The sequence below is a fragment of the Ruditapes philippinarum genome, unplaced genomic scaffold, assembly GCF_026571515.1.
Source record: "Ruditapes philippinarum isolate M1 unplaced genomic scaffold, ASM2657151v2 ctg15608_1_1_1_1, whole genome shotgun sequence".
NCBI lineage: Eukaryota > Metazoa > Mollusca > Bivalvia > Venerida > Veneridae > Ruditapes > Ruditapes philippinarum.
Window position 1 is genome coordinate 11717 of NW_026854491.1, and position 9679 is coordinate 21395.

A 9679-nucleotide genomic window follows, 5' to 3' on the forward strand; every position below is an offset into this window, starting at 1 on the left:
GGATTTTTGAAGACTAGTAAAACATAATATAATAACGTAAACAAGTATCTTATTAGAACTTAAAATGAACATTCGTCTTTTTTTCAATTAGAATTTTGACGACGGAAAATAACGCCGAGAAGTTATAAATTCGAGACAGTGTAATATAACTTGTTTTCGTTACTTAATGCAATGAGAATGATTCCTCGTGTTTATAAAACATACTTATTATAACAAATACAATCAAATAAAAATATCATTAAGCCCCAATCGAACATGAATGATACCAAACCGTAGGGATGCCTTTATATATGTTTGTGAGATAATATACAAAGACAAATAAGTTGTAAGAAAATAACTCGGTCACGTTATTTTTGGCAAAAAATGACAACAATGGCCCGTATTTTGGACACTGAGAGAATCCTTTGTTTAAATATTTTAAAGAAAATTGGATTATTGAAGACTAGTCAAACATATTACGTCAATATCTTATTAGTACTTTAAAATGAACATGTGTCTTCTTTATTTTGCATTACATCTTTAACAACAACAAAATAACGCTGAGAAGTTACAATTCGAGTATAAGATAACTTGTTGCCGTTACTTAATAAAATGCAAAACATTAACAATTTATTGTTTATTTGTATACGATATAACATTTAAATATCTGATTTACACTTTACATAACTATTTTGTCTTTCTACAATTAGATATTTGTCTACGGAGAATAACGCCGAGAAGTTACAAATTCGATTGTAATATAACTTGTTTTCGTTACTAAGTGCAATTGAAATGATTCCTCGTGTGTATAAATTACACTTATTATAAGAAATGCGATCAAATAAAACTATTATCAAGTCACAATCAAATATGAATGATATCAAACTGAAGGGAAGACTCAATATATTTTTTGAGATAATATATGAAGACAAATGTAGTTGCAAGAAAACAACTTGATCACGTTTTTTTAGGCGAAAAATTGAAACGATGAACGGTATTTTGGACCACTGACAAAATTCTGTGTTTAAATATTTTAATAAACATTGGATTTTGAAGACTAGAAAAACATATCACGTTTATATCTTATTAGTACTTTAAATAACACTTGTCTTCCTTTTTTTTGCAATTAGATGTTTGGCAGAAGAAAATAACGCTGAAAAGTTACAAATTTGAGTTTAAGATACATTGTTGCCGTTACTTAATACAATGGGAATGACTCGTCCTATGTATAAGAAACACTCATTATAACAAAATGCAATCAAATAAAATATTATCAATTCTCCATCAAAAATGAATGATACAAAATGGAAGGGATGCCTTTGAATATTTTTGTGAGAAAATAAATGAAGACAATTCTAGTTGTAGGAAAATAACTTGTTCACGTTATTTTTGGTGAAAAAGAAATGAAACGATGAACGACACTGTGACAATTTCTATCATAAAAATTATCATGAAAATGCTTAACTTTTTTTTCTAAAACTCGATTAATTGTCTTTTGCAGCGTATAATAACATGTTGCCGTTGTCATTGAACGACCGTGGTCGATTATTTGCTGGCTTTGCGTTTCTTGCCGGTGTGCTGCGTCTTTTATGTTAACCACGCAGCCCAAGTGTGATACTTTTAAAATGCAAATTATTAATAATCATTTATAAAATGTTTTTGATAAAAGAGTATTTAATTTAATTAGCACTTTAGATGTTAATAGCATATGTCTCCTTATTTTTACAAAATAGATCTTTGCCAGAGGAAAATAACGCTGAGAAGTTACAAATTCGAGTGTTAGATAGATAACTTGTTTCCGTTACTTAATGAAATAAAAATTATTTTTCCTAATTATAACAAATTTGGTCACGTCATGTTTCATGAAAAATAGAATCTTTGAAAAGAAAAACAATGGACAATATTTTGGACACTGTGATAATTTTCTAATTTCAAATATTTTAATAATTTTTAGATATTTGTCGACTGGTATAACATATAAGGTTAAAATAACCATATACACTTCTTTCCATAAAGTACTTTTTCTGAAAAGAACAACCGCTTTTAACATGTTTAAAGATGCTGCACTCACTGATGGACTACTGACGGTAAAAAATATAGTTAACATGATTTTCATTTTTAATTTCAGGGCCATAGAAATATGATCAAAGACAATTTTTCGAAACAAAACTAACTAAGAAAATGTTTATTTTTGCTATTTTTTATTGTAGAAAAAAACCCAGTGACTTACGCTATAAATTTATTGGTATATAAACATTATAAACTCGCAGTGTAGCACAATTTTTGTAAGCACAAAGATCCTAGTTTTAATTCTTTAAATAATTAATTTTTCCTTACACTGTTGGCTCCTACACAAAGAAAATGATTTTGACACTCATACATTTAATATACATTGATTTTAACAAAAGTTGAAATGTACTTATATATTGGAATGCAGTCAGTAAGATAACCTGTTTCCGTTAGTATTTAAACGGCATGGCTCATTGGCTTCACTCAGCCAGCCCGCATAGCTCAATCGGTTAGAGCGCGAGACTTGTATTCTCGAACTTGTGGGTTCGATTCCCGGGATGGCCAACTAAATTTACTAATCAGTCTCTCGGATGAGACTTTAAATCGAGGTCCCGTGTATGAGTGCTTAAACACTTATGCACGTTTAAGAACCAGGAGAAGCTTCTGGAACTGGGGCATCTTTCTGTATCTTGCACTATCCTCCAAAATCTAAAATGACCAATGCTCTTCTGGAGGACTCGACCATATGTGCAACCGGTGGCGAGTATTTATAAACGCAAATACACACACAAAAAGATTGGCTTCACTTGTACCTTGCCGGTCTTGTCAGTTTTTACGCCTTTTATGAAAAACACGCATCAATGTAAAACTATTTAGTTAACACTTTTGTCTTCTCGATTTCTTGAATAGACCGAATGAATGTCTTTGAAGTATATTTGTGGAAAATAACTTTGTGATCGGTCTTATATTTAGTGAATATGGAACAATGAACCGTTACAATATTTTGCACACTGTATTATTACGGACATTCAAACAGTTTTCAAACAATTTTATAAACATTATTTGTCGAATGGTATAATACATTGTGTAAAATGTTTGAGTACTCGTTCTGTAAATATTTGTTGTTCTCAATAGAACAATTGCTTTTGCAGAGTATGATAACTTATACGCGTTAAAACATATTGGGCCAATATTACGTGCTGCCGTTGGCTGTCATATGTTGATTTAGTACATGTTGTAAAAAAAAAACTTCAGCATTACATACACACTGGACGAAGACGTGCCGCGACTGTGTTAATCTATCAATTTGGACGTTGTTTTTATTAAAACTTTTTTTGCGTAAATTATGCCGTGGTGATACAATGTCATAGTTTTGAAGCTCTAATGGTTTTACTAAATATAGTTAATGGCATATACATTCGCAACTACATTAAAATATGGAGTAAATTATTTATGTTATAATAAATAATTCTTGCAGCAGGAGATTTTTTCCACGGACGCTGCTTTTTACCTATATTGGTGCAACGGATAAAACTACTTAGTTGCTGCCGTCTAGAAATAAAAGATAAAAATACCTCTACAAAAAATAAGTTTTTAATACGGTTTTTAGACACATTAATTTCTTTTAAAATAAACGTTTAAAAAAGCCATGTTTACAAACTTACACGAAAACAATGTATTTAACATTATTTTAAGCTGTATATGAAATATTGGTATTGATTTCAGTATCGTTTAACTCACTATAAACCCACAATTTATAATTACATTGCAGACAAGAATTTTATTATGTTAAGTAGTATAAATGGTAGACAATCGGGAATAAAGCCTGATAGGGTAGCAAGAGTTATTTTTCTTGCTTCCCCTACTTTCCGGAAATAACGCAAAAGAGTTAGAAATGATTTTGTATTACCTTTTTTTTCAAATGCCCTGCGCACAACTTTATCAACTTTGCTCACCAAGTCAAAGACAGAGATGTGAAAAGCATATTGTTTATACTTTCATAAAAAAATTATCAGAACAATAGGAAAATTTTTGAGATTCGCGCAACAGCGATCTCAAAATTAGAAAAAATTGGTCATTTTTGAGCTAAAAATAGCACATATTTCAAATTAATTAGACCGTGACCTGACTATGAGATGCATTAACCTGTTGATTTATCGGTACTGTACAAAATACGTGTACTAACAGTCACTTTTCGATGTAAACGGAGAACATATACGAATAAAATAAACATTTACAAAGTTGATCCTGTTAGTAAACGGATAAAATTTTATAACGGCTATGGGTTATAAAAATGATAACGTGTTTAAGTTACACCCCTGACTGTACAGGATGCTACACACCAAATATCTAAGCTCTAGACCAAATAGTTTCTGACAAGAAGATTTTTTAAGATTTTCCTATACAAGTCTATGTAAAATCAAGTGACCCCCGGGCGGGGCCAATACTGACCCTGGTGCTATAATTTGAACAATCTTGGTAGAAGTCCTCTAGAGGATGCTAAACACCAAATATCTAAGCTCTAGGCCAAACAGTTTCTGACAAGAAAATTTTTAAAGATTTTCCTATATAAGTCTATGTAAAATCAAGTGACCCTCTGGGTGTGGCCAATATTGACCCTGGGGCTATAATTTGAACAATCTTGATAGAGGTCCAATAGAGGATGCTACACACTTTAGAAGTATCTAAGCTCTAGGTCAAATAGTTTCTGACAAGAAGATTTTTAAAGTTTTTCGTATTTGTTGACATGGCAACCAGAATTTTTCATGGAATTTAATTTTTTGAACAACTTTGAAAGGAGATCACCTAAGGAACATTCCTGTAAAGTTTAGTTGTAATTGGCCATGTGGTTAGGAGATGTTGTTTGAATAAATTGTCGATGACGGACGACGGACTGTGGGCCATCACAATACCTCACATTATGCTCAGGTGATCTAAAACCAAAACACAATGTTATTTTATGTACATGTACTATCATCATATGTTTAAAAGCATGAACATTGAGTATGACTGAAAATGTGAAGTATATGAATCAGCAAAAAAAAGGCAGAGGCAATTTATTGTTTTCATGGTAAAGAAAACTGGAACGGCCAAGAGCAATAAAACAAAACCAAAAATAAATAGTTATACATTTTGTTCAATGGTAGTGTATCCAAAAGATCATTATACACTGAATCCGATAAAAATATCAGTATCAATTAATTCCTATTGATACAAGTATCGATTGTATCAATCATTCCAAGTGACTCTCGGCCCTACCGACCATGCAATTCAAAACATAATTATGTCACTACCAAGTGTCACTATACAATGTATAATGTCCACTTTTAAATAATAATAATATGTATAATTTTGAGTAGTTATATTTGCAACTCTGAGATTAATGCAAGGTTTCAAAAGCTTGGCTTATATATATGAAAAATATACATACAATATTCTAACATAAAAACAGACTCTGAGAAAAAAAAAACACTTGAAATTTCTAACGAAATTATTTTTTATTTTGATCACTGAAATTACTAACGTTTCTATATTCATAAAAGTCTTTACCAGATTTTCTTTAAAGTTCTTTCTGAGATGTCCCAAACCAATTTGGATGAGAATTTCCCCTAAGGGGCTGTCAAATTCTTCTCCTGAAAGAGTAAATAATTGAAATACAGCATTTCTTGTAAATAAATGACATCATCCCTACATGACAATTTTTAAAATAAGGAAATTTTGGAGCCAAGGTATCATTCTTATGCGATACTTTGGACTTCATAAATTTATTGTAAATTACAATACTGTCTAAGTAATTTCCAGGTATGTACAACACAATCTACAATTCTATTGTTATAATATAATTTTCTTTGTGAAATTCAACTTACAATGTTTAAATGACATTATGTATTAAGCATTTTTCTTACATTACTGTGAAATTGTACTCTGGTTTATTTTTTGTAAATAATATAGTATTATTTTAGTTCAAGTATTTCATGAATTTATTTACTTGAGTTTTAAATGAGTGAGCTTCTTTATAAACTATAAAAATAATAGGAAAGCTACGAGCTAAGCTATTTTTGTTATCTTTAAACTCCTCTACAAAGATCTTCAAGCAGATAAATTAAAAATAAACATAATCAAAGTAATATTCTTAGAGCCTTCATAAAACTGTCCTAAGGTATTTCAGTATTTGACTCAAATTATTTGTAACCAACGAAATCCATGCATGGCTGGAAAATTCCGCTTGTCTGCTGGTCATGACAAGTGGGCATATGTACAGGAGTGGGCATTTATCTACAGGACGAGTTGATTTTTACACACACTGGAGTAAGATTTTATTCCTGTTATTAAGTAATCTTTTTCTCTTTTTCTAAGAGTTGCCGTAAATTTCTTTGTAAAACATCCAGTTAAACTTTACACTACCTCCAAATAATTTAACCCATAGCATGTGCATTGAAGCTGTCTTTATCAAGTCAGTATGTCATTGATTTTTCTTATTTATAGACATTAATATCATAGGGGTGTTTTTTTGTCAATTCTTGAAAAGTTTATGTTCTAATTATAATCTCATTAAATATGTAAATTCATGAAATAAAAAAATACTAACTGATATCCAATCAGTGTGTTTTGATAATTATGCAGTACCACGAAAGATTCTGTTATGATTATAATCAGGGGTATCAATTTACCCTGTTATAATAAAGATACTGTTCAAAATATTTAAAAAAGTAGATTTATTCATCAATAAAGTTACTGAATAAAAATGTTCATTGGTAGAGAGAAGTCACTGAAAATCCGTAGGCTATGTGAATTTAAAAAAAAAAATAGAGTATGATACCTGCTACTCGTATCTAGCGTATATAAACTCATTTTATCTTAATAAGGTACATCTGGGACATAATATAAACGTGACTTGCATCTACTGATAAGATAAGCGTAGGTACTGATGCTATGTTGGCGTCCAATTGACCACCGATCGATAAGCTTTGTCAAAATTAATACACCAATCATTTTACGTTCTAAAAAGATTACGAAGCGAAATAGATTGCATTCTAAAGATTAATATATGGTCAAAATTTAAGAATACAATATATCAGTCATGAAAACAAGTGTGAAATCAAAACATTACACGTGTAATGAATTAATTAACGCAAAGTACCAAATTGTGATGATTTTTTTCCGTGAAATGCCGGTATTCTGTGTGGTTTTCGTATACAATAAAACACTTATTTAACAGGTGTAAAAATGTTTAATTTTATTCTCAAAACGAAGATGCATATGCATATTCACGAAAAACATTTATTTCATATGAATCTAATGGACATGTGATCATATTACCATCGACAAAAATATACACCACCCCTTCAGTCCACCATTTTTTTCCGTGAAATGCCGGTGTTCAGTGTGGCTTTTCGTATATGTCAAAACACATATTCAACAGGTGTAAAATGTTTAATTTTGTGCTCAAACCGAAGATGCATATGTATATTCACGAAAAGCATTTATTTTATATGAATCTAATGGACATGTGGTCATATTACCATCGACAAAAATATACACCACCCGTTCAGTCCGCCATTTTTTTTCATTTGTATTTCATGATAATGAGAAAATTCAAAGTAATAATACTCCTCTTTTTTTTAGCATGGATATATGTTTAAAAAATCATGCTCACATTATTCAAGTATTAATATACTAAAGAAAAAATACATTAATCGACCTTTTCTTTGTAATCTGCAGTATATAACCCTAGGACAAAGTGACACATGTTCCCCTGCGTAATTAAAACAATGCCATCTTTTTTAAATTTTCACAATATGCTTTTTAATAATTAAGACTATTATTGGCTAAAGACTTGATCAAAAGTAACACAAAAACAACATAGAATACTAAAGATGTTAATTTATCCATTTTATTTTTAATTTGAACATCAGAACAACAGAATTTATCAATTTTTATTTGAACAAATCTATCGCTTCGAATATGGCGACGTTCGCGCCATATTGGACGAGTACAAAATACATCGCTTATCTCCAGTTACACATCCCGTTCATATACGGTCCCTGGGTACATGCTTAAACCTTCAGTGATTATAAATAGTACACATTTCATAAATTTATGTCATTATATCAACGGAATTATATACACATACCATTTGAACAAGTCTGTAAAGAAGAGGTATCTATCATGATTTCGTCTGAAACTAATCAAAGGGAGGTAATTATGTTACAACTTTATAAAGTATCAGGAGACTTCTATTCATTTTTCAGTTTTTTTGTCACACAATTATGAAACTATCAAAATATTGGATGGTAGGCCTACAGTAGAGTTGTTTCTCAGTAACGAGTAATCAAGAACATGTACACAATATCCAGGATATTATCTCTCCCCATAGTTAGGCGCGAGCTTAGCGCTTTTCACTTTCAGCCTCCGTTTTAGTTCTAGTAAATGTTCTGTTAGTTAAGCATCCAGCTGCGGCAAAATGGTATTTTTCTTTGAAGTTATCAGCGACAGGAGTCAAGCTAAGAAATACAAAAGTCTTACCTTCTGACGATGACATGTTATCTCACGTGTTATACAAGTGGCATTAAATCGCACGCATTGAATGTACGCTCCTATTGAAAGTACTTATAAATATTCATTAGTAGGCGGAGATTCGTGCATGGGTGTATTAAATCAAGCAAAAATAGTAGTTTGCAATCCAAATGTCTCTGTCTTCCAAGATCGCACCGTTTGTCGGTGAGTTAGTAAATTTTGACCAAGCACCGGTAGACGCACGACAATGCGATACGATATTATTCCAAATGTCGTTTCGCATTGTCGAGTGTCGCTTCGCGTTGTCGAGTATCGCTTCGCGTTGTCGAGTGTCGCTTCGCATTGTCGAGTGTCGCTTCGCAATGTTGAGCGTCGCGGTGTAAAAATCATAAAAATAACGCGACATTTACTCGACATTTTAAAAATGTCGCTTCGCGATGTCGAGTGTCACTTCGCATTGTCGAGCGTCGTATCGCATTGTCGCGTTGTCGTTTCAAGGTCAACACAAAGTTGTACAAATAAACAATGTAAATGTATAGAACAAAAAAAAAACATTAGTACTTTTGCACGAAATAGGGATCATAATTTGGCTTTTTACTCAACTTTCGCTGCTCTTTTGACTGTTTTATTTACACAAACAGGAAATACCGTTTTTACACAAAAAGCATTTTAAATTAACTACAAGTAGCAGCCATAAATAGATGACTTGTCTTGATTGATTGACTGTTTTATTTACACCAACAGGAAAAAAAATCGTTTTTAAACAAAAAAGCATTTTAAATTCACTACAAGTAGCAGCCATAAATAGATGACTTGTCTTGATTGATTTCCACTTTTTTTTGCGTTTTTAAAACACATTTGTCAAAGAAATGTAAAAGTATCAATTTTAGTGTTATAGAAAAAAAAACATCAGAAATAATTAAACGCACACACAAATGTATGTATTACAAAAATTATTACAACATTTAATCAACAGTGTTAATCATATATTTTTTTAATTCATCACCTGATCGATGTTAATTCAGATATGTTTAAGTCACTTGGGAGGTTTACACCAGTAAGTGACATTTAAGTGCGTTTTAGATGATGTAATTAGGCCGTACCAATTTATTTTATTTTTTTGCGGTCAATACATTTAGGTCCTATCGATTTGATGTTAGGAAATGAAGCGCGC

The 9679-nt window shown here is 31.2% G+C and overlaps 1 long non-coding RNA gene across 1 annotated transcript; it reads right to left on the reverse strand.

The window, feature by feature from the left end:
- Positions 1-4320: 4320 nt before the first annotated feature.
- Positions 4321-8994, reverse strand: LOC132740260 (uncharacterized). Its single transcript, XR_009627133.1, has 3 exons — positions 8123-8994; positions 5539-5621; positions 4321-4922 (listed from the first exon to the last, which is right to left on the reverse strand). It is a non-coding gene; the product is annotated as an uncharacterized LOC132740260 (long non-coding RNA).
- Between the last annotated feature and the right edge of the window lie 685 nt (positions 8995-9679).